Source organism: Benincasa hispida, chromosome 2 (genome assembly GCF_027475165.1).
Source record: "Benincasa hispida cultivar pf3 chromosome 2, pf3_genome.v1.1, whole genome shotgun sequence".
NCBI classification, from domain to species: domain Eukaryota; kingdom Viridiplantae; phylum Streptophyta; class Magnoliopsida; order Cucurbitales; family Cucurbitaceae; genus Benincasa; species Benincasa hispida.
This window is the reverse complement of record NC_143479.1, coordinates 43,647,533-43,675,328: the sequence shown is the minus strand read 5'-3', so window position 1 is coordinate 43,675,328 and position 27,796 is coordinate 43,647,533. Positions and strand designations below refer to the sequence as shown.

At 33.5% G+C, this 27,796-nt stretch overlaps 1 long non-coding RNA gene across 1 annotated transcript; it reads left to right on the top strand.

Moving 5' to 3' along the window:
• The first annotated feature begins 20,845 nt into the window (after positions 1–20,845).
• On the top strand, positions 20,846–22,924 carry LOC150037921 (uncharacterized). The gene is made up of 3 exons (XR_016527914.1): positions 20,846–21,535; positions 22,258–22,330; positions 22,599–22,924. It is a non-coding gene; the product is annotated as an uncharacterized LOC150037921 (long non-coding RNA).
• Positions 22,925–27,796: the final 4,872 nt, after the last annotated feature.

The following is a 27,796-nucleotide window of genomic DNA, read 5'->3' as shown; positions in this document are numbered from 1 at the left end:
AAAAAGAGAATCTTAATTCATGATCCTTCGAGCCAGTGTAGGGAAAAAATAAATTGAGGATTCATAAGGCCATTCCAGGCTTGCTCTTGATCAAAATAAATAACTTTGTGTAAGTACATGCATGACAAAACTTTAAAAAAAAATCAAATTTGTCCCTAAATGGTAGATGCTCTTTGATTGCCTAACTAATTATGGGTATGATTCTAGTTGACTGTTGAGGCTTGAGTAGGGGACATTATAGTTGACAAACTGATTAATTGTGTATGATTGCTTGTCCTACTTGGCTCGAGGATGATCAAAAGCTAACATGGGGGTGTTTGATAGCCGAAAATGTGCTATTCTCCTCTACTTAATTCAGGATTGTTATGCTATTTAATGTGTTCAAATTAATTTTTTTGTAGGACTCGAGTGTACAAGATATTGAATGAAGTGTTCGAGACAAAAAGACAACTTCATGGTCAAGTTATAAACTAAATTGCACAAAAGGAGAAAGTAGGCCGGGGAAATTGAAGATTCTGCCCAACCGGAGCATCGCAACGCTAGATCGAGCATTTCATGACGCTAAAAGGCAGTAGCTACCCATTTTGTGAAGAAAAGAGAGCATTACAACACTAAATCGAGTGTTGCACAATGTTGAAAGGCAGTAGCTATCCACTTTTTGCAGAATAAGGTAGTATCGCAACACTAAATCGAGCATTGTGACACTACAAACATGAAGAGGACTTGTTAAAGATAGGGTAGGATCGCGACGTTGCGATAGATTTTATAAATAGTCGATTTGTCCAAGTTTGGCTAACCCGATCCTGACAATTCGGACGCCACACTATTCATGCACGATTTCTCCCCATCTTCTATTCAATTTCTTGATTTTTCTTGCCCTCTTGAGGCCCATAGACTTTGAGGATTCAATTAGACGATGAATTATGGCTAAGGGGTAAGTACTTAGCTTGGGTTTCGTAGTTTAATTCTATTTTGTTTCGTTCTTGAGACTTGCTTTGTAATGCCGTTGAGACAATTCTGAATTTATGAAATTTATCTTAAATTTATTTTTAGTTGTCTTGCATAGGATAATCTGACAAATTGGCTATGTTTGTATAATTGATTACTTTGATTAGCCCTAATTTGTAATCGTTAGGTAGTTGTCACCTAGAAGCAAGGGTTAAGTAAAGTTTGTAAAATTGAATTGGAATTCCATTTAATAAGCATTACTTTCTAACCTTGATAAATTTCACTCAAATAAATGATTAGATGTTGGAAATCGATTGTTTGGCTTAGCTTTGCCTTTAGTCTTGATGCCTGTCGATTTATTGATTATTTGAAGATTCTCGCTTTTCCTTAAATTAACTTGATCTTATGGACTACCGGTTAAGATTCTAAACGAGTAGGCTAAGTTTTAATTGTGATTTCTCGCAATCTTTAGAATAAGTTTATGATAGAATTGAAAAGGAATGGAATAAACTAGAACAACCGAAACTAAGTATTTTTTTCAATCGATATTTTAGTCATACTTTCACACTTGCGTTTTCAGTTTTCGGGCAATTTTCTTTCACAATTTTCACAACCCCCTCCTGGTTACATCCTATAAGCTTCAAACTTGAGAAATCTAAATCGGCTCTCGGTGGGATCGACTCCTTACTTCCCTTGCTATATTTAGTGAGAAAGTCACAAAATTTAATTTGGGCGTGATAGAACTTAGCATGCGGTTCAAACTGAACACACCATTCGGGCCAAAGCTTTCTATGTGGGCTTTTTCCGCACTTTCTTAGACAAGGGATTCATATTTGGGTCTATGGTAGTGATCCTCTTGAGATCAAAGCCAAAAAGAAGTGGTATCAGAGCTTTTTATCAGCAAGAATGTAAATCTTAGAAGTTCAAGATTTTGATTCTTACCTGAGATGGCAATAGATAAATCGGAGATTGAAAAGTTTGATGGTAAGGGTGATTTTGCCATGTGGAAGGGAAAAATCAGAGCCTTGCTTGGTCAGCAAAAGGCTCTCAATCCTCCATAAATGATGATTGCATCGGAAAAGCAAGACATGGAGTCAATAGCTTATGGAATACTCATTTTGAATCTAAGTGATAGTGTCCTGAGGCAAATTATTGAAAAAGAGACACCATACATAATTTGGACCAAACTTGAAGAATTATATGTTAAGAAAGACCTCCCTAATAAAATGTATCTAAGGGAAAAGTTTTTTACCTTCAAGATGGATCCTTCTAAGCCCCTGTCAGACAATTTAGCACAATGATCTATTCATTGTTAGAGGAGTGAAAATGTTAAATGAAGCCAATGTAATAATCACTTCTTAATTGACAGAGGCGGCTTATAGCACAAGTGGTTGTCGCACATAAGCTCTAATGGCCTTGAAGTTCTATCTAAACAAGGAATTTTACCTAAAGAGATCAGTAGCAAGCTGTCTTTCTGTGAGCATTGTGTGCTGGGAAAAGAAAAGAGATATTCCTTCATCAAAGCCCAACATACAACTAAGGGTATCCTAGACTATACCCACTCGAATTTATGGGGTCTAGCTTCAACTCCAAGCCTAAAAGGCTCAAGATACATTCTATCTTTCACTGATGATTTTTCTTGGAAAAACTAGTTGTATTTTCTTAAAACTAAGGAACATGTTTTTAGAAAATTTAAAGAATGGAAAATGATAGAAAAATAAACACCTAAAGAAATAAAATATCTTAGAACTGCCACTAGTTTGGAGTTTTGTGGCGAGAATTTCAACTCTTTTTTCCAGAGAACATGGCATAACAAGGTACATGATAGTTACACACTCCCCAACAGAATGAGGTAGTTGAAAGACTAAACAGAACTATCATGAAGAGAGTTAGGTACCTTTTGTTAGATGTTATTCTTGAAGAGAATTTTTGGACTGAAGTAGCTGCCTATTCAGTGTACACTCTAAATAGAAGTCCACACACCTCCCTTGACTACCTAACACCTAAAGAAAAATGGTCTAAACACCCCTAGTCTAAACGATCTTAAGGTATGCTCATCAAAGTCAGAGGAAACTCAAGGCTATAGTTATTGAATGCATGTTTGTTGGCTTTATTGAAGGAGTGAAGCGTTTTAAGCTTTGTCACCTTATTGAGAAGAAATTTATAATCAGTAGGGACGTGACCTTTAGAGAAGGTGAAATGTTTATGCAAAAGGGGGAAAGTTCAAGGGAAGAGACAACAACCTATACAACTAGATTTGAGGTGGAGAATGTTAGAAATACCCCTACTCTAGAAGATCCTATCAGTGATATAGAAGAGATAAGGGTCACATTTGATGAACATGTTGAAAGTATATAGAGTCAACCTCATCTGAGTCAATATTCCCTTGCAAGGGATAGACAGAGAAGAAATATTGTTCCTCTAGCCAGATATGCTGACACAAACTATATTAATCTTGTGTTGAATGCCACTGTGGCTCCAAATGATCAAGAACCAACTACTTCTGAAGAGGATGTGAGTGATTCTGATGCTAGGAAGTGGATTAAGGCTATGAATGAGGAAATTGATTCTCTAAAGGTTAATGACACTTGGATCCTAGCTCCACTACCTAACGGATGCAAACTAATTTTTCTCTAAGTGGATTTTCAAGCTAAAGGAGGGTATCTCTAAAGATCAGAAGCTTAGATACAAGGAGAGACTTGTTGCTAAAGGTTTCACATAGAGATAGGGTATTGACTACTCAGAAATCTTCTCCCTTATTGTAAAGCACACTACTACCAGACTTCTCCTATCATTAGTGGTGCAAAATGACTTAGAATTGGATCAACTAGATGTGAAGACTGCTTTCCATCATGGCCATCTTGAGACAATTTATATGAAGTAGCCTCAAGGTTATGAAGAAAAGGGGAAATAAGACCGTTACTGCCTATTAAACAAGTCAATTTATGGCCTTAAGTAGTCACCAAGGTACTGGTATAGAAGGTTTAATGACTATATAACCAAATTGGGTTTCTAAAGAAGCTCTTGTGATACGCCTGCTTTTGTTAACTCCACTACCTATAAAGAAAAAGTATACTTACTCTTGTATGTGGATGATATGCTCCTTGCAAGGAACTCTCCTTATTCATGTCAAAACCCTTCTAAGTAAAGAGTTTGACCTGAAGGACTTGGAAGAATAAAGGATAATACTAGGGATTGACACTACTAGAGACAAAGGTGAATCCATCCTAAACATTAAGCAAACAACCTATTTTGAGAAGCTAATCAAAAGGTTCAACCTAAGTGATGCTAGACCTGTCAATGTGCCTATAACTCAGCATTTTAAGCTTTCATCAGCCAATTCCCCTAATGATAGTGACCTTGAACACAAGAAACATATGCAGAAAATTCCCTACAGTCAAGCCATAAGCAACCTGATGTACTTAATGGTCTCAATAAGACCTGACTTATCCTATGCAGCTAGCCTTCTGAGCAGACATATGTCTAAACTTGGAAGAAGGCACTAAGAGGCCACCAAATGGATACTAAGGTATCCCATATGGTCAAAGAATGCTAAGATATATTATCAAAGATCCATTGAATCAAATTTCTATCTAGTTTGCTATGTTGACTCAGACTTTTTTTATGATATTGACAAAATAAGGTCCCTATTTGGGTACATATACAGAGGCATTTTAAGGAAGGTTTGTGGCTTAAAGGACTGGTAAATGATCTTAGATTAAATCAAACAGTAGTTAGCATCACTGTGATAATCAGACTGCCATTCACCTCTCTAAATATCCACAATATCACATTAAAACCAAGCATATTGATTAATAGATCACTTCATATGAGATAAAATTAAGCATGGAGAGATTGAGATATTGAAAGTTCATACATCTAACAATCCTGCCGGTATGCTCACCAAGCCAATATCAAGCTCAAACTTCACAAGTATTTTGAACTGACAGGCTTCTTGTTGGGTTTTATGTCCTAAGAACTCGTAGTTTGTAAAATGGTAAACATTTTCTATAATTAATAAACTTATTACTGATTTTATAAATTGTATACATGAAAGTCTAAATCCAATAAACTAAGACCCATGACTATTACATGAGTACTGGAACTTTATATGGAGGCATAAGAGTGGATCGGGTTCGAGTAAATAGTCAAAATGATCTACAGTACATGAATGAGGTGGGTTAGCTTATTCTAATAATACTATTGGATGCAGCCTACTCTATAGTTGTTACAAAGAGTTGTAAAGTGCTACATACGATGTGATCCTAATTCGTACATGTTATGACATGAGGAATGGGGGCATCCGATGCAAGGAGTTTGCATAAGATCGAACCAAGAAATAAGTCACTCTTACTTTATAATGTTGTTTACTGTATAAGACTGACTATTTCACTTAGATGAGCTAGGTAACTCGATCTTGATCCTTAGCTAACTATGAACTCCTGTTTATTCGAGATTATCCCTAGATTTTCATAGGTGAGGGTTGACTCAACAGCACTAGCTCAATAAACCTCCCATTTCAGGGAGAAGACCTAATATATAGCTGGGGACATAGGGTGCAAGACGGAGTTCACACCTACCAAGTATTGAATCCAGGTCTTGAACAAGGGGCCCCATTCTTTCACTAGGCTGAGAGAGTTTGGTTTAGTGATTGGATCACAAACAAGTTGTTCATTCAATAGGAACTTGAGGAACAAGAAGTAATCTCGGGGGAAAACAGATATTTGACCCAGCCGTTATTATGAACAACCTGTGAAGGGTCGACTTACTAATTATGGTTAAATCATGTGGACATAATATTTCTACAGTGAATGGAGTGCAACTATGGGCTTTAGTGGAGTGAACCATTAGTTAACGAATGTAGGTTAATTTGGTCTAATGAGTTTAGCCAATTAATCTCGGATCGTTGGAGCCTATGATTTGTAGGTCTGCTAGGTCCCCCTACTAGCTCGTAATTGGATTAGCTCTAGAGTAGCGTGATAAGTTCATTTGAAATGTTCAAATTAGAATTAAGGGAATTAGTAATTATATGAGATATAATTACTTGTTTAATTTGAGAATTAAACGGAATAAGAGGATTTATATTTTAATATGATTTAAATATATAAAGATGGATATGTGTAAAAATTAATTTAATATTTGATATTAAATTAATTAGTTTTATTTAAAAATTAATTTATGAAATTAATTTTATAAAATTTAAATTTTCAGTTTTAAAATCAAAATAGATTTTAAAAATCAAATTTTGATTTTGAGATAAAATTGGAAAATTAGAAAAAACCATGCACAAATGGAATATTAAGATATTCCATTATCCATCTTTTTTATGCTCACACAATACCCATTTCCTCTTCTTCATTAACTCCAAGCATGAGCTGCAAGTCATGCAACATTCTTCTTTGCATGTTCACCTGAGAAGAATTGAGTGATTTTGAGGCATGCAATCAAAAGAATTTTAGTTGAAAATTCGTGGTGAAGAAGGTATTCTTCAACCGAATTGCTGCTATAAGCATTTCTCCATAATCCTTTGATTCAAGCTTGTTTTGAGTCCCACAACTCAATCTAGAGCACCAAGAGAATAATGAGGAAGATCTTGAGGTGGTCTGCAATGTAATTTGGAGAAGATTGCAGCTGGAGATCAAGCTTTGAAAAAGTTCTACAAAGGTATGTCATGAAACTCACTTATTTTTACAAGAACATGCTTTATATTTTGCCAAAATTAATGAATTAGAGTGTTTAAATGATCCTTGTTTCTTTTGCTGTTGCTCATACAATCCTATAATTGGTATCAGAGCATCATATAAGCATTCAATTCAGTTTAATTTTGGTGTGGTGGGTGTTTTATATGAGTTATATGAAACTGATGCACTGATATGGTTTTATGATTTTTGGCATTTAATTTCTCTTTGATTTCTCAATTAAATTTGTAATTGGCTCTTGTTTGATGAGCTTATATGTGTTCTTAAGAGTCCATAATTTATTTGGAGTCATTAGAGTTAAAATTAAGATGTAATTGAAGAAACAAGTGAAGGAGGTCGAGCTGTTGTGCTAGTTTTTCAACTTTTGCTCAAAATCGTTGTTGAGGTTCAGTTGCTAAGCAATCGTCTAGTTTCAGACGTTACACGATGTGAAGTAAAGCTAGATGATTGTATAGCAATGGGCACTGGTCGTTGTGATGTTGGAAGCTAAACGATCGTGTACCTACGGGAGCTAAACGATGCTTTGAAATGCTATACGATGGCACTAAGCGATCGTTTAGCTTTTGCGTGGGAACTAAACGATGCGTTGGAGGTGCTATACGATGGCACTACACGATCGTGTAGTTGTGGCACATGCTAAGAGATGCGATGAAGTGCTAAGCGATAGCGCGTGTAGTTGTGGCACATGCTAAGAGATGCGATGAAGTGCTAAGCGATAGTGCTAAGTGATGCGATGAAGTGTTATGCGATAGCGCTAAGTGATCATCTAGCTGCGACGCTAAGCGATGCGTTCAAGTTCTATGCGATGGAACTAAACGATCGTGTAGCTACGGCGCTGAACGACGTGATGATGTTCTATGCGATGGAACTAAATGATCATTTAGCTGCAGCAGACACTAAATGATGACATGAAGCGCTAGGCGATGGTGTTAAGCGATCGTGTAGTTCCACCTAAGAGCTAAGCGATTGCACTATGTGATAAATAGAAGACACTAAGTGATCGTGTACCTCAACCCAACATAAGGCGACAGTGTTAGACGATTGCCTTCAGTGCTACACGATCGGCCTTAGCGAGATTTTGAGGTTGGACCAAGAGCAGCCGATTCGATCGGTTTTCTCGAGGTCCAATCCAGTTCCTTTTAAAGGGTTTTGGCTGGTCTGGTTCATATTTTTTGGTTCGATTCAGAATCATCCAGTCCAGTTCAAGATGCTTGGATTCAGTTTTGAGCGGTTTGAGCGATTCAAAAACGATTTTGAAGTTGTTTGTAATAATTAGGCTTCTATTTGCTTGTTTATGCCAAAACTAAAACCATATCGGTCTGTGTTTAATTATTCATGCATTTAATGCATGTTATAATTGTATAAATCTGTAGGAAGCATGTTACATGCATTGAAAGTATGTTATAATCTTTTATAATATATAGTATGCATGTTAGGGTTTCTTGTATTTAATATAAGGGTTATATTAAATATTAAGTGCCTTTATGTATGTTATGGATGTTTAGCATGTCTAAAGTTTTATAAGTTGTTATAAAATTGGATTAGATATTTAAAATCCATAAAGAACAGTTGCATGCTCACGTAGGTTGACCACCTGTTTTAAATAGTTAAAACTTATAAAACTTAGGTTATAAACTCAACCGATATATAATCCTGTCTAAGGTCGGAGGTACTTAAGTTGACGGTCTACGAATTCTTTTTGGACATGGTTTGTTCCATGATGAGTTACGCTCAGTTACCCAATTCTTTTTGGAGACATGCACTTGAAACGGCAGTGTATATTTTGAACATAGTTCACTCGAAAAGTGTTTTTGAAATGCCTTACGAGCTCTAAAGAGGTTGTAAAGAAAATTTACGTCACTTCAGGATTTGGGGTTGTCCAGCACATGTGTTGGTGCAAAATCCTAAAAAGTTGGAACACCGTTCAAAAGTATGCCTATTTGTAAGCTACCCAAAATATATAAAAAGGTGGTTTATTTTATGATCCTCAGGAAGACAAGGTATTTGTATAGACAAATACAACCTTCTTGGAGGAAGACCATGTGAAGAATCATCAACCTCACAGTAATCTGGTAATAGAAGAAATGTCCAGAGAAACGACAAATGTATCAACAAGAGTTGTTGATAGAGCAGATCCATCAACAAGAGTTGTTGATGAAACTGGGACTTTATATCCTTCAAGAGTTGAGAATGCCTCGTCGTAGTGGGAGGGTTGTGCAACAGCCTGAGCAGTACATGGGTTTAACTGAAGCTCAAGTCATCATACAAGATGATGGTTTAGAGGATCCATTGTTTTTTAACCAAGCAATGAATGATGTGAACAAAGACCATTGGATTAAAGCCATGGACCTTGAAATGGAATCTATATTTTTCAATTCTGTCTGGGATCTTGTAGATCAACCTAAAGGGGTAAAACCCATTGGTTACGAATGGATCTACAAGAGAAAACGAGACCAAGCTGGTAAGGTATAGACCTACAAAGCTAGACTTGTGGTAAAAGGGTTTACCCAAAGAGAGGGAGTAGATTATGAAGAAACATTCTCTCCAGTTGCCATGATAAAGTCAATTAGAATCTTCTTATCCATAGCTACATTTTATGATTATGAAATATGGCAAATGGATGTCAAGACAACTTTTTTGAATGGCTATCTTGAAGAGAGTATTTATATGTCTTAACCAGAAGAGTTTATATAGCAGGATCAAGACCAAAAGATTTGCAAACTTAATCGATCCATTTATGGATTGAAACAAGCTTCTAGATCCTAGAATATGAGATTTGACACTACGATCTGGCTTTGAACAAAATGTTGACGAACCCTGTGTATAGAAGAAAATCGTTAACAAAACTGTTGCTTTTCTGGTGTTGTATATTGATGATATTCTACTCTTTGGGAATGAGGTAGAATTTCTTGCTGACGTTAAGAGATGGTTGACTTCACAATTCTAAATGAAAGATTTGGGAGAAGCACTATATGTTCTTGGAATCCAAATAGTTCAAAATCGCAAAAACATAATATTAGCATTATCTCAAGCATCTTATATAGACAAGATGTTGTCTAGGTATAAAATGCAAAATTCCAAGAAAAGATTATTACCTTTCAGACATGGAATTCACCTGTCTAAGGAACAGAGTCCTAAGACACCTCAAGGGGTTGAGAAGATTAATCAAATTCCATATGCATCAATAGTAGGGAGTTTAATGTATGCAATGTTGTGTACTCGTCTCGATAATTCTATGTCGTAGGAATAGTCACCAGATCTCAGTCCAATTCTGGATATGATCATTTGATTGCTATTAAGAACATTCTCAAGTATCTTCGGAGAACGAGAGATTATATGCTCGTGTATGGTGCTAAGAATCTGATCCTTACTGGATACACTGATTCTGACTTTCAAACCGATATTGATTTGAGGAAATAAACCTCGGGGTCAATATTTACTCTAAATGGAGGAGTAGTTGTGTGAAGAAGCATCAAGTAGAGTTGTATTGCTGACTCCACAATGGAAGCTGAATATGTAGCTGCAAGTGAAGCAGCAAAAGAATGGTATGGCTCAGAAAGTTCCTGCCAAATCTGGAAGTAGTGCCTATCACTCTATGTTTGTGACAATAGTGGAGAAGTTGCAAATTCAAAGGAACGAAGAAGTCATAAAAGATGAAAGCATATCGAGCAAAGTACCATCTCATCAAGGAGATTGTATACAGAGGAGACGTAATTGCCACCCAGATTGCTTCAGAAGACAACTTAGCTGATCAGTTTAAAAATGCCCTATCGGCTACAGCATTTGAGGGTCACCTAGTAGGACTAGGTCTACGAGTTTTGTATCACTAGGGCAACTGGGAGAATTTATGGGTATTGTAATGCCTTTGTTTATTGTATTTATTCTCTTTATGTAAACTCAACATTGTATATATTTGTATATATTGATCCACTGGAGTTTTAGTTCAAGTGAGAGTATTGTTGGGTTTTATGTCCTAAAAACTCGCAGTTTGTAAAATGATAAACATTTTCTATGATCAATAAACTTATTATTTATTTTATAAGTTGTATACATGAAAGTCTAAATCCAATAAACTAAAACCCATGACTATGACATGAGTACTTGAACTTTATGTGGAGACATAAGAGTGGATCATGTTCGAGTAAATAGTCAAAATGATCTATAGTACATGAATGAGGTTGGGTACCTTATTCTGGTAACACTATTGAATGCGGCCTACTCGGAAGTTGTTACAAAGAGTTGTAAAGTGCTACATACGATGTGATCCTCATTAGTATGACATAAGGAATGGGGGCATCCTATGCAATGAGTTTTCATAAGATTGGACCAAATAAGTCACTCTTACTTTATAACGCTGTTTACTGTATAAGACTGACTATTTCACTTAGATGACCTAGGTAACTCGATCTTAATCCTGAGCTAACTATGAATTCCTGTTTATTCGGGGATTATTCTTAGATTTGCATAGGTGAGTGTTGGCTCAATAGCGCCAGCTCAATAAGCCTCCCATTTCAAGGGTAAGACCTAATAGATAGCTGGGGATATAGGACGCAAGACGAAGTTCACGTGGATGTAGGCTTTGCGTGGCCGAACCACGTTAACTCCCCTGTGTATCTTCTTCTCCCTCTCGATCATCACCTTTTTCTCTTTTTTTTCTTCTTTCTTGTCTTTCACTTCCATGCAACAAATGACAACTATTAGAGAGAGTTTTTTCTTTCAGAGAGGTTTCGTTCTCTGTGAGTTAGTGAAAGAGAGACTTGTGAGAATGCTTACTATGTGTAAGAGAACAACTAGATGAGGATCACTACATGCCATCTCGTCCACCTACATGTAGAAGGCTCAACTTTTTGTCATGGCTACTTCACAACCTTTCTTTCCACCTACTAAAATCAGTGTTCGGGCCAAAGCTTTCTAAGTGGGCTTCTTCCACACTTTCTTGGACAAGGGATTCATATTTAGGCCTGCGGTAGTGATCCTCTTGACATAAAAGCCCAACAGTTCCATAGTTTTCAAGCAACTTCATTGGTATCTCCAAAAGAAATGCAATTTGATTGCTATTGGTGAAATACTTTGATCGAAGTCTATCACTATCTATTATTGATATAAAGTGATAAGATTCTATCATTGATAGAAAATGATAGTCTTTTATCATTGTCTATTACTAATAATTGGAATATTCTATAAATATCTCTCTCTATCAAAAGGTTCAAATTTTATATTTTGTTATTTAAGTTTTCCTTCCTTGGAATCATTATATATCAATGATAGTCTTCTATCACTAATAGACAATAATATAAGTACATATCTGTTTATCACTATGTATCAATGATAGACTTCATAATTGATATACAATGATATAAGTTTATCATTATCTATCACTGATAGGCAATGATAAACTCAATGTTTTGTTATTTGAGTATTCTACTTTGGTATTGTTCGAGGTCTGTTGGGACCTAAAACAAATAGATTTTAACCACACTCACGAGCTTGTAGGCTAGTGGGAACATGTCATCTCCATAGGGAATCTTGAGATATTTTAGCTAATTTATGAATTTTATTAATCACCAATGGGAGGATTTTGAGATTTTTTTTATTGTGATGAAAAATAAATGGCATAAATGTAAAAGCGTAATTTAAAATTGGAATTTAATTCGATTAAAGGATCTAGTTTAGGGATTTGGATCCATCTGTATAGGATCTTCTAACTATCCACCTGTTTAGTTGACTAATCACAGAACTTCTAAAATCATGCAATGTTTGCTTGTTTAAATCTTAGCCCATGTGCTTTGCTCTAATGTATTCATTAATTTCTTAATGAATCTAGATGCTCAACTAAATGGGTTCACTAGTGTTCATATCAATTAAATACCCACATTAAGATAGGTAATCTAGCTATATCAATTAAATACCCACATTAAGATAGGTAATCCAGCTAAGTCGATTTAAAAAATCAATTAGCCTAAGTTACTAATCGATTCGTTCTTGAAATTGGTTAATCATGCAATATGTTTGTGAAGGGATTGTTCTTAACAACCTAAAATCCACACCCAAGCATGCTTTAACCCGTTGCCCTTCTAAGATTAAAAACACATAAAAATGCATTTCTACTCTTTTGCAATCAACGAATAAATGAGAATTGGCCAAACACCACAAATTCAATGCTTAGAAATTAATACTTTATTCAAGAACAACATGATATAAGCAAACATACATTAAGAAGTGAAACTTCAAGTTTTCCAACCAAGATCTAATAGGTTTCCATTCTACCCAAAGGTAGAAAATACTTACCTTAGCCATTCATGATGTGCTAAGATGAAGTTTAATGTTGAATAAATGCAAGATACAAGTAAATCGTGGAGAAGAATGGAAATTACGAAGAAAATCGAGTTTTAGGCATACGAATAAAGGATGAATGACCTAAGTCAAAATATATCTATCTATTTATTTATCTACATATACATATGCATATGTACATACGTACATACATACATACATACACACGCACACATACGTGTGTATATATATATATGGCTCCTAGGGACAGTACCTGCAGTGCTAAAGGTCTGTCTTCGAAGTGCAAGGCAAGACACAGACCTATGCGTGGGAATTGACGTTCAGAGCACCATAGTGCTTCTGGGTAGTGCCACGGTGCTACACCAATACACAACCACTGCCTTCGAGCAGCAAGCGAGGCACCGACCGACGCCATTGCACTGCATCATCAGGGTATTTTAGTAATTTCCTCTATTCTCTTCATGATTGATGCTTTGGAGCATTTTTTTGGTTTGTTTAAGTCTTGTTTCAACTCCAATTGTCAATTGTACCTCTTAGTTGCTTAATATCTACAAAATCATAGAATGGTTTGTGATAGCCTTCTATTACTATCTATCAATGATAGAAAGTTATATACTTCTATCATTGCAAATTAATGATAGCCTTCAACCACTGTTTATTAGTTATAGAGAGTAATATACATCATCATTATAAACTTGTTGCAAGAAAAAAATAATTTTAAGGTAGAAGATATATTGTTACTAAGATAATGATAGGTGTTTAGCATTGATAAATAGTGACAGAAGACTATTGTTGCATATCAATGATAGAAGACTATCATTAATAGGTAGTGATTGAAGTTTATAGCTGATAGATAATGATAGTAGAATATCACTATCTATCAGTGAGCTGGATTGAAAGAAGGTTGTGTGCATGGTCTTCTTGGAGTAGCGCTTTTTGGACTTTTTACATGAGTTGGATCAAAACTTTGCTATATTTGTAAATTATTTTGGGTTTACTATATTTTTAATTAATTTAACCTATTTTACTATTTTTGCGACCAACTTTTTTTTATTAAAGGAACACCAAGTTGAGATATTATAATAAAAAAATTACTCTAAAAGTGCTTAACAAAAATCTTCAGATTTGGTGTCAACAATATTTGCTTAAGAATGTTATGGTAGTTGTTCTCTTAGATTTTTGTCATTCTATCCCTTTGATTGTCCTTCAAGATATCCCCGCAATTGTTGTCCCAAATAGAATTATATTCCTTAAATGTTGATCTTGCATAATAATCTTTTCCTTCTATGGAAAATCCTTGCTATTTATTCTTCTTGTTTTATTGGGTTTTCTAGGCTATTCGGATTTTGTTTTAGGTTTCTTACCTCTTTTTTGCTGTACATATTTAAGAGGATATGATTCTCATATTAGCGTTGATCGTTTAAAAGAATCATTACACTATTTGTTCGATGTGTTCATTGTAAACAACAAGTGTTTCAATCCTTAGGATTGTAGAAATGTGATGCTGGTGGAGATCTTGTTGAATCGTTGTACTGCAACTCAAGAAGGGATTGTTAAACTAAGGGAGAGCCTAAGTTTATCAAGTGGAGTGGTCTTTATATTAAGGTGGAAAGATAAATTTCTTGGTAAGAGGGAGCCTTACAATTAGGGAGAGCCTAAGTGATCGTTCACTAATATTCATACACTTAGTAAGAGCTTTGAAGGAACTCTAAACCTAGAGAACCAATGAGTGGAAGTAAATCGTTCCAAATCTTATTGTGAAAGAACATGAACATTTAAAATCAAACAGAACAGTTATGCGTCAAAGGTAAATTACAGCATGATTCTAAGTTAAAAACAAAGGATCAAGTAAACATACCTTTGAAGAACTCTTTCTTCTAGTATTTCCTCGATCAAGCTCGAACGCGTTGGTCAACACGAACACAATGAGCAAACTCAACAAACAACACAAACTGGAAAAACCTCGATCACAATCGAGTAAAACTCGATCCTCAACCGTCGAACAAAACTTGACACTACCACAAGGCTACCTTGGTATTCTCGGTATGAGAATCTAGGATGTGTGGGCTCTGTATGGATTTGGGTAGAGGGATGGAGGAACTAGAAGATCGAGTAGGCGGTAGAAAGAATGAGCCTATCGTACAGACTTGAGTACCCGATCGTTTAGTAACGAGTAACTATCGTATAGACAAACTCGATGAACCGTTTACTCTGTCAACAAGTTATCTGATATCTTGATCTCTTTGCGCGTGCCTTCAAAAAATGAAAACAATTTTCATATTTATCCAACAGTTGCCATAAACCGATTGAAACCTCCCACTAAGGTGGTTATTTGGAGAAAAAACTAAAATCGATTATCTCATAATTAATTTATTATAAATAAATATAATAACTAATTTATCATATTATATTTATAACCTATAGTTGTAATATCACATCATATGGAACATATAAACCATAGTTCTTTTTCTTCTTTATGGAATTTATTATAAATTATATATATATTAATTCCTCCAATCAAATGATATATCAAATACATCAATTCAATTATATCATAGATAATTGAATTAATCTAATTATGTCATATATAATTAAATTCCCTCTTGTTAATTTGAACACTTTAAACTAACCCAAAAACTAATTCTCAACATGAATCCATTGAGCTACCAAAAAAACCTTATGGACCTGTAGCTTGAAGCTCCAACGACCTGTAGCTTCACCCACTAACTAAACTCTTTAATCACGATATCTACCATCAGTTAACTACCAGGCACTCCACTAAAGACCGATAGCTGCACTCTTCGCACTATAGATATATTTATGTGTCCATCGGATATAACCAATAACCATGTACGATGACCCTTCACAAATTGCTTATAAGTACAGTTGGGTCAATTTATCGTTTTGCCCCTGTAGTTATATCTAACTCTTTAAGTACCACCGATGCCTCTAATGAACAATACATCATAGTTCCACTATGATTAAACCCTTCTCGGGCCAAGAGAAGGTGTGGCGCCACATTGTTCAAGCCTAGGAATCAGCCCTTAAGGGAGAAATTTATCTACTTACCCCTGCTTCGGGGAAGGAGTGAATTCTGTCTGTAGCTGAGTTCCCAACTCCCCAATCAGAAGAATCCCCAAAGTGGTAGGTTTGAGTCGACGATCTGGCCACTCGCACCCATGCAAATCAAAGGAACGACCTTATAGGTAAGAGTTCATAACTCACTCAGGATTAAGGTCATGTTACCTATGGTCATCCTAGTGAAATGAAAGTCTCTGTCATAAACGACATTATATAACGAAACTAAACATTTCGTGTTCCGTTCTTATACAAACTCCTTTGTATAGAGCATTCCCGCTCGCATGTCTAATATACGAATGATCAGGATCAGACTATTTGTAACACTTTACAACATGTAACACATAAAAAGCGGGTCACACTCGTAGTGTCACTAGGATAAGATTTCCCTCCTTTATCCATATACTACAGACCATTTAGGTTATCACTTAAAGCACGATCCACTTGTATGTTTCCATATACATGCTTAAGTTATAGGGATAACCAGGGATCTTAGTTTATTGGTTTGTGGTTAATGCAACTAAAATATCTCATGTTTCATAGACTGAAGTGAATAAAATATCTCATATTATAAATCACAAAACTATTTGTTCGTACAGGTGTTTACAAAGTACAAGGCCTTACGAGATTTAGGGCATCAACCCGAACAAGCTTAAGTTTGATTGAGAGGGAGTTTCACATTTAGAGAAAACCTAAGTTATTATTAACTCTCAGAAAGAGCTACTTTTATGTCTTTAATCTATCATGCTTTTTGTGCTTAATGTGTTTAAACGATTATAATTGTATATTCTTGAGCAATATGCATTCTGGAGCTTTGTTGGTCATTAAGGGTTAATTTGGAGTTATTGGAATCGATATCGAGCACTTAGGGTTTCAAATGATGCAGAAAACAAGAATACCCACAAAGAGGCTGGTGCAGTGGTGTTGCTCGGCATAATGCTTAGTGCATTTTCCAATAGGTGTTCAAGTGTTGTAGAGTTTCAATGCACCAAATTTTGATGGAGAACATGGACAGCTCGCATGCATTAAATGTCGCAACACTTGGGACAGAAGCAATTTTAGCGTGATGCCTCTTGGCACCACAACACCATCACGATTTTTATATATATACTCTTCATTTTTAAGGCTTTTAACGAAGGAATCAATGGAGGCCGAAGTTTCTCTCAAAGTTCTTCTTCTTTCCTTGTATTTCTACCACTTTTGGGTTAGATGTTTATATTCTTTTGGGTTATAGTCATGTATTGGAAACTCTCCCTCTACATCTTCTCTATGGAATGTTGAGATAAGTGAGTTTCTCTAGTCTTTTAGAAGCAAGGAATCTGTGAAAATTTATGAGACTCCTCTTGACTATTTAATGCATTTTTATTTATGTTTCTTTGAATCTCGTATCAATTAGATGTATGTTCTTAAATGGATTGACAAACCTCCCCTAGAACGTATGTCTTTGCTAAGATTTGTAGCTTTCACATCCTTTCTTATTCATCTAGCTAAAATCTCGAGCAGTAAAGATTAAATATATGCATGATAAAGAATATATGCTATCCAAAGACCTTTAAATGTATGCTTAACCTAGGTTCAAGGATAACTTAGTAAATAAATTAGGCTACCCAATTGACTTAATCACACAATAGAACCCTCAATCATAATGCAAATGTGTTAATTCTAGATGGCTGCTATCAAAATCAATAGAACTTAAACATTTAAAATAATTAGGGCTTAGGTTTTATTTAATAATAAGGGCACTTGCTAGGTGTAATTTGATGAGTTGGCTGCATGTAGCATCAATGAGTTGATTAGGCTGAGTGAGTCGTTATGCATGCATAAATTGAATGTATATTAGTCAAGAGAAAACTCAATGATCGAAATTGCATTTGAACCATTTCTTGCTCCTAGGACTAGAATCTCCAATTTGATATTACATTTACCTTTTTTCATTTATTTTCATGCAATCTATCACTTTGTCCACACATAACCCACGTTCACCGCTATAACTAGTTAATTAGCTTTACGAAACTATAACTTTTGCTTCTCTATAGATCGAACCGGATTTGTCACTATTGCTACGCCTTTGTAGTAGTAGTAGAGTTTGGTAATTATAAATTTTATTTGATTTGCTAAGATGTTTACGACACCCTATCTTCGTACTATCAATGATCATCCAAGAAATTAAGCTATTCGTGTATCACTATAATTTTCGTTTCTTTACAGAGAAGTACAACATTGACATTATATTAGTTAATTTATCTTTCTTGGGCACACTGACCCTTGAATGTAAGTGATATTACATCAAATTGAGTTAGCAAACTCTTTGTTCTGTTTGTACTTTATTTTTCTATATTTATCTTTGATGTTCTTTGAATTATTATAACATCATGTGTAACTAGTGTTGCTGGGTGCTAAATAACCTTATTTCAATTTTCCAATTTTTTAGGTAATTTTATTTGTTTATCTTATTTGCATTAAATGTGTCAACTATATAACTAACATAAAGTATATAAACAATTTGTTATATTTTCAAAATTTTGATATGATTTTGATGACATGTAAATTACAGTTAATTTGACTTATCAATTGTAGAATGTATATACTTCATATTTTATATAAGAATAGATTAATATACCACATTTAAAGAGAGAGAGAAATATATCAAAGATATTGTTGATATACCAAATACGAATATATCATTCACCATGATATATACATAAAGTATAATAGTGAAATTTTAATTTTATATCAATACTAATTCAGAATATATTTCAAGGATATCATTAGTGTATCAATAATATAACATCATACATTTAAAATGTAATAGTAAGTATTACATTCGTGTATCATAAGTATATTATTAGCCATTAGAAATTCCTTTTAAGCATATATCAGGTGTATCAATAGTATAACAATGCTCATTCTAAATTTTTTTTCAAATATAAGATCTATGTATCAATAGTATATTAGTACTTATTAAAGTATGTCGACGCCAATTCAAAATTCATTTCAACTATAACATTTATATATCATTAGTATATTAGTACTTGTTAAAGTTACAATTGTTTCAGTATATCATTAATAGATGCTGCCTACATGTTTAAAATTATTCTAAGTGTGACATCAATGTATCAATAGTTTATAAACATATATTTAGAATAATTATCAACATAACGAATTGAACCATTATAAATTTATGATGATGTACTAGAAAAATAATACTTTGAAACAAAGGAATAAGGAATTCAAATGAAGTCCACAAATATTAATAAATGCACAAGCAATTGTTGATTAATGAATTTGACATAATGAATGGTAACTTTGGTTTATCAATTATATAGCTTACTGATCTACTAAATATAAAGTATATCACTTTATTGACATATCAAATATAAAAATTATCAATTAATTAATACACTAAATATAAAGTCTATCAAATATACACGATACATCAATAAGGGCAAATTTGAAAAATAAAAATGAAAACCAAATCTCATATGTTTTGGTATATTTGTAATTTTCAAAAAAATCATTGCAAAATCTACAATTTATAAATATTTTTTTGGTATTCTTGAAATTACCCCTATTTTATATTATCTTAATTATTTAATATAAATTATTATTATTAATTATTAATATTCTATTTAGTTTATATTAATTTAATTTTTTTAGTAATTAATTTGAATACATTTAATAATTGTCTAATAAAAAGATATTAATTTATTAAATCATTTATTAGTATAATAATATATTAAATAATACTAAATTAAATTCATGACTACATTATTTACTTACACAAATATTTAACTTCTAGACATTAATTATCCAGCATATCGAAACACAGATATTAATTATTCCAAATATTTAAAACTTAAACATTCAAATCCTAGATATTTAATATTCAGACCAATGAAATACTACTTGCAAACCAAACGGGTACTAATTTTTTCCCCAAAGTAAAATGAATTAACTATATGGGGATTTGAACTCGAGCGTCAAAAGAGTTAATAATGTCAATCAATGTTGAGCTATGAATAATTTAACCTATACAAATCTTAATATCTTATTAAAAAAAAAAAAAAAAAGAGAGAGAGAGAGAGAGCTCATATGACATGGTTGTAAATTTATCTGTCTTACAATTTTAATAACAAGATAATTAATTGTTCTTGCAAATTTCCTAAGAATTCAAAGAAAAAAAATCAGTAAAATGAAGAAAAGAAAGAAAATATATGAATGTTCCAACAAGACATCCCAAAGCATACTATTCATATGGGCATTTTAATGCCAATTTTAGGGCCATAGCCTTAGCCTTTGACATATATTTATATTTGATGTAGCCTGTTTCATCGATGCCAGTCAAACTCAAACATTACTTGTAGTTATTGCCCAACCACATTGTTTACTTGGACAACTCCAACTTTTCCAACCTTTTTTTTTCTCTCTCTATAGGTTTATGCTAGTCGTAGATCTAAAAATTTTGTTCAAAAGACTTTGAAAAAATATTAAAATGAGTTGAAATTTTTTAATTTAATTTATGGACTTTTAATTTTGTGTCTTTTAGAAACGTTTAATTTTCAAAATGTCAAATACCCTCTAAATTATCAATTTCATGTTATACGTTTTACCTAATTAAAGTATTGCTAATCTCGTTTAACAAACCTTGCAAGTTCGAATCAGTACTACAACAATTTTGGACTTCAATGTCAGTTGAAAATAGTGCTCTCGGATGTATAATGTCGGTTTAAGAAAAAATGGATATTTAATATCGGTTTTAAACCGATATTAAAGATGGCTTACAATGTCGATTTAAAACCGACATTAAAGGCCTCTCATTTTTTTTTAACTTTATTAAAAATCCATTTCCTCTTCTCTCAGCTCCTTTCACTTCACTTTACCAAACATAACCCTCTCCACCAATGCTCTCTTCACTTTACCAAACATAATCCTCTCCTCTCTCCGCTGGTTGGTTGCCTTCAGTTTGTGGGTTGTCGTCACCGGTGCTCTCAGCTTGGTCGTGCACATCAGTTCATGGGTTATTGTCACCGATGTTCGTGGATTTTCAGTTGGTTTTTGTCAGCGCGTGGGTGTTCCTTTGCGTTTTTGTCACCGGTTTTCCTTAGATTTCCGTCGTCGTGGGCTTCTTCTGGTGGTGGGTCATGGTTGTCAGTGTTCTCCAATCATTTTCGGTTGGTTTCTGTCGGCACGTGGGCTTTCTCGGAGTGTTCTTTGTTGGCACGTGGGTTGTCTGGTGGGTCAGTGGGCTTTCTCGTAGTGTTCTTCATCGGCGTGTTTGCTTTCATTGGGTTTCAGTTTGTCAGATCGATGGGCTTTCGATTTTTCGTCGGCGCGTGGGCTTTCGGTGGTTCCGGTTGTAGAGGTGGGTCGCCAGCGTTGTGGTCAGCTCGTCGTTTATCAGATCTACCATCTCAACTCTGTTCGCAAAGGTCTAGTGCTTGTCGACGTTCCAATCTTCAAGCTTCGATTCAGATTTCTTCAAGTTTGTTTGTTGTTTAAGTTGTTTGTTTGGAAAGGTATAATTTTATTTTCATATGAATTTTTAATTTAGTAATTTAAAGTTATTTAATTCATTTTATTTTTATTTTAGTGATTAAGGTTATTGAAATTTTGAAATGTTGGAATTAAATTAGTTGAAGAATATATACTTGGTTGGTAGTCTTGAAATTTGTTGATTATTGATTGGTGTGGTTCAAATGTTATTTAGGAGTTATTTGAAATGTTTTTGGTTATGTATGAGAGAAAAGGTGGTGAAGAAAATGGAATATAATGGTGTTGTGTAGTGGAGAGCTTATTAATGATATTTATAGGATCATCAAAGACACAATTAAATAAAATAAAAACTTGAGAAGAAGATGAAGTTGTGCCATTTTGCTTTATTTTTCATATTTGAAAGGGGATTCATTTGGTTTATAGAAAGAAATGGCAACGGTACAGGAAGTGGCGTAAACAAGAAGAATAATATTAATTGATAAATAATACTTATTCGCTTGGCTTTTACATAATTTGGAGAATAAGAAAACATAAGGTACATGAATAAATATAAGATAAAAACAAAAATGACAATACTTAATGGGCTAATTAATTATATATACATATATAAAAAGTTGGGAATTTCATATATAAAAAATAAGGTTCAAGAGAAGTTTCATGGAGTTATAAATATGTAATTGTAATTGAACTTTCTTAACTCTTAATTGAAGTATTTATGTTTAACGAATATTTTCAAACTATTTAGTGGATTGAAAACATGGCAAGCCAAGCACGATCTCCAACACCATCAGTCTTCTCCAAAATGGAAACCTGTAAAGGTAAATTTGCATTCATTTTTTAACAATTTATGTTCATTCGAAATAAGAATAATTGTTTTCAACTTCTTTATATGCAGTGTCCCCGTCAATTAGATTGTGTAGGATGTGGGTACTATGTGCAAAAGTATATACACGAAATAGTGCATAATCCTACTACTCCCATTACTAGCCTCATGCGTAAATTATTTATTTTTTATATACTAGCTTTAATTTAATAAATGGATGTAAACTTGTGTTGAATTTATCTTTTTTTTTTTCATCTTTATAGTTCAATACAAAAAATGCATATACTCAAGGAGAGATTGACGTAATTCAAACATAATGGGCAAGCTTTGTTGGCCGATTTGTGTAAGGATGTAATTCTTGTTTTTTTGTCTCAATAAAATGTAAATGCTAGCTTAGAATGAATGCAAATTTATCTAGCCATGATCTGTTTATTGGAAGATTTATGTATAATAATTTTGTGTTTATGGGGTATTTGGTGTTAAGTATTCATGGAATTAGTATTAATTGATATTTGTGAATGAGAGAAATGATGGCTTGGTGTAAATATTCTATGGAAGTCTTTTATTGATATACAAATGTTGGTGATTAGTGTGTTTATTTCATATTTGATGAGTATATGTAATGGACTGGAAATATTAATTCTTGTTTGTGGATAAATTCATAAGTGGAAGACAAATATTAATGGTTTTCCATGCAAATTTTTTTATACTTTTTTAATAAAATATAGTGATGGACATTTCCTGACCCAACATGAGACATAGAATGTTGTTTTTAACTTTTTGACCAAAAAAATGGATTCGACGATGGAATTTAAAAAAAATGGACAATAATTGATAAAACGGACATAGATTTTGGGCTTCAATGTCGGTTTAAAGGGCTTCAATTGATTCTTGGGCTTCAGTTGCAACCGACATTAAAGTACTTTAATGTTGGTTGCAACCGACATAAAGACAATGTTATTAAATCCCTTTAATGTCGGTTGAAAACTGACATTAAAGACAACCGACACTAAAGAGCTTTAATAACACTATCTTTAATGTCGGTTGTCAACCAACATTAAAACCTTTTAATGTCGGTTTAAAACTGACATTAAAGCTCGAAATTCTTGTAGTGAATCTTGGTCTCTTCATAGGAGTAGTCTACAAAAAAAGTCAATTGTTTGGGGTAATAATTATATTTATAAAAAACAAATTATAATATTATGAATAACTATTTCTAGAAGAAGTGTATTTTTTAAATATATGTTATTATTTTATTTCTTTTTGGATTAATAAAGTTGAAAGTAAGGTTTAAAATGTCGATATTAATGAAAATATCGAAGTCTTAACTTTACAAAAAATATTGAAAATATCAAATTTTGATGTGTACTAGAAAAGTTATAATAACAAAAATATCAAAAAATAAAAACATTTTAGGATTTTCAAACAAGTCAACATATCTATTGTTTATATTATATTTATTTTAATGACATTTTGATGCTTATGTTTTAAATTTGATGGATTTTTTTACGATATAATGGGAATATAGATTCATCTTTCATGTCGATGTCAAACTTATAGAAACGTAAAAATATTGATGAAAATATCGAAATTTGGAAGAATATTTAATACTTTGGTTGAAAGTTGTTTATCCTCGTGAAAGGGGAAATGATAATACTAACATTTTTCCATTAAAAAATACTTACCATTTAGCTCTCATTACATTGCGACGGGTTGTTGGAGAAAAATTATATTTCAATGTAACCAGTAAAAATTAACGTTGTTGTATACATTTAACAATTTCCTTTTTAGATTTTTTGGTTTTGAACTTTATATTTGTCTCAATTTTCTTGATTATGATTTTTTACTTGTCTCAAATAAAACACATTTGAATTAATAATCAAATTCTAAAAATTTATATTGTTTACTTGTTGACAAATTAAACACTTAGTCACATATTCAGCTATCTCACGTTTCATTCCTGACCACCAATAATGCATCTTTAAGGTCTTCTACATCTTGGTACTCATAGATGCATAGTATAAGCAGAATTATGAACTTCCTCCAAGATCGCATTCTTCAAAGTTGTGTCATTAGGGACACATAATCTGTCATACTTTATTGAGGCTCCATCACGCATTAGCACAGTCTGTTCCCTACTTTAGGTCCACCTCTTCTACCAAATTCCTTAGTATAGGATCTCCTGACTACCTTGATAATGTCATTTACCAAGGTAGGTCTTACCTGGAAGTGAGCAAGTAAACTCTCATTGCACCCACAGAGAGAACTGCATTGGAACTCTTCAACTCCTCTAACAATGATGAACTAATGGCATTAAATGAAGCCTTAGGTTGCTTAAACTTCCTACTCAATGCATCAACTACCACATTCGCTTTCCTTGGATGATACTCTATTGTACAGTTATAATCTTTAATCAACTCTAACTATCTATTCTATCTTAGATTCAACTCCTTCCAATCAAAGATATACTTCAAGTTCTTGTGATAAGTGTAAATGTGACACTTCTCACCAAATAGGTACTATCTCTAAATCTTGAAAGCTAGAACCACAACTGCTAACTTCAATTCATGAGTTGGATAGTTGCATTCATGCTTCTTCAACTGTCTTGAAGCATAAGCAACCACTTTTCTTTCTTGCATAAGTGCACCACCCAGACCTTGATGTGAAACGTCACAATAAATCTCAAACTCTTTCCCTAAAATTGGAAGAGTTAACACTGGCGCTGTCACGAGTCTTCTTTTCAACTTCTGAAAACTTTGCTCACATTTATCAGTCCATTCAAACTTGGCATTCTCTTTGGTCAAGCTTGTTAGTGGAAGTGCTATTGGTCGTGCAGATTTTGTCGCCTAAATCCAGACTAAATAATTTAAAGCATTTCCACTAAATATTTAGTAGTGGTAGCAATGGGTCAAACACAGGGAATCTTTGAATTTCTCTATCGAGTAGTTTATAACCTGAAGTAACCAGGCAGCGAGGGGGAGGGGGGAGGTTTGAAATTGATTGGTAGTAAGAAAAATTAAATTGCATAAAATTAAAGCAAGTAAAGTTGAGACAAAAATTTGAAGAAAGCCTATCTTGGGTATTATGGAGTTTCTTTATTGTACTCGATCATCGATTTCTCATTACTTGAATTAAGTGTTTACTCACACCTAACCAAATTAATTGAAAAAGGCAATTAGTTCATCCTAATCAACTAACTAGTCCAAATTAAATTGATGAAAAACATGCAAATCCAAGTTTGTCTTAGTTGCATTAAGATCTAAGGAAAAGTTAGGTGGAATATTCAACAGGAAAAACCATGATTAAATATTCATTCAATTCAATTCTAGATTGGTTAGAACAATAAGATTCGCAAGCTAACCTAATCTATCGCTTCTTAGTGATCAACATACGATTATATATCATGTATCAAATGTTAATAAAAAAAAACAACAATCATAAAATCCACAAGCATCTGATAATATAATCATAATCTTATAGAACAAAATTGAATCAAGCAAATACATCAATATTTGGTTCGAAAGCTCACAAGTACATGAAACTAGAGAAAAATTCTAAAACCCAAGCTAGAACAATTTACCTTAACCTATAATTGTCATGATGGACATCTAGGAATTAATTAGGTACATGAATAGACAAAGAAGATGGAGAAAATAGAGAGAAATCGTGTGGAGTTTGGCTAGAATTCGAGAGCTTTCAACCCTAGGCGGAAAATTTTTCATTTTATAACCCGAGACAACGTCACGATGCTGATGAAAACTCTCGCGTGTAGGAACTTTGAAGCACTGTGGCACCACAGGGCAATGTTATGACGCTGCATTAAATTTGGTGCTTCTGGAAAAAGCACCAGGCACTAGCACCGCTGAGCTGTGCATTGCGCTTCCAGGGACTTTTTGGTCATTTTGGCCTTCTCTTTCCCAGTTCATGCAATTAAGCTCCGTTTTCGTCCGTTTTAATTCTATTTCATTACTAATGCTCTGTTATACCTCTGAAATGCTCAAGACCTATAAATTCATCAAACAAACATATAAAATCCAAGAACAATCTCGAATTAAGTAGAACAATATATAACATTTTTAATGCTATCAAATACCCCCAACTTAATTCTTGATCGTCCTCGAGCAAGGTAGAATAAAACACATAATCACACAATAATATGCTCACTCACATGCATGATTCATCAGTCAAGTCTCAATAATCCCCTAGAAGTTAACTTGCACTCAACAATAAAATAACTTTATAATTAGTCATTGAAGCACAATTTAAAATTTCTAAACGTATTCATGCAATAGTGAGTTCAAAGCCCTTCTAATTAAGTCCTAAAAGATTGGAATGATTTTAAATAGCTCTCAATTTGATTTCCTCCTACACTGGCTCATGCACTAACCATTAAATGCCAAAAAAAATCTAAGCAGTAGTATGTCAACCGAGGTGCCTGAAATTAAACTCTAGGGCCCTAAGCTTGCATTTATTTTATGTAGGGGCATTAGTTTTCACACCATAGTATAGGGAACTATAATCACTCTTTTCTCGTGAGTGTTCAAACTAATCATAGTAAAGGTAGCTCTTTCTACCCTTGGTTGCGAATCGAATCCAAAGCGAAAGCGTGTGGACCGTCTTGCATTCGTTTTTTTACATTTTATGAGAAATAAATCAACATGATAAACAAAGCATAAATGGGTTAAACATCATAAAAGCATGTTTTAATGAAGCCGAAACATAAGGAAAGAATCGTTCTTACCTTTGTTGACTCTTGGGTCTCTCAATCCTTCTTCTAGCTTTTCAAGCAAATGTCTCCTCCATTGATCTTCAACACGACCACAAGAATAACTTTGTTATTCTCTTAGGAATTCCAATAATTGGATAAATGGTATCCAACGATTGGAAGAGGAAGAGACAAAGAAAAGTCTTTGAGAGAGTGAAGAGAGGTTTTCCTTTTGTTGGCTAGGTTAAAATCTCACCAAATGAAAACTTACTCTAAAAAAGGCCACAACTAGGAATTTATATGGAGAATGGTTAACCTGTTCTTCAAGTCTTTCCTTTTCTACCCTTGTAGTAAATTAATAACTTTTATTTAATTAATTAGCACAGAAATTAAATAATCATATATATTAAATATAATTTAATATATATACATAGTTAATTAATAAATATAAACATCACATGTTTATATGAATCAATTTCTCTAAAAATTTCATAAACAATTAATTAACGATTAGTTAATCAATTAGGTAACTATATTAAATCATATTTAATATAGAGTTAACTAACATAAAAATATTATATATTTATATGTATATAACTCTTTAGGAATCTAATTCCCATAAATATGCTATTTGAATCTCATTCAAATACATCTCTCTCACATAATGTGAATTATAGATCACATCTATAACTAATTATATATTAATCACATTAATATACAATTTTCTCAATTAACATGAACTATTCAAATCATTCC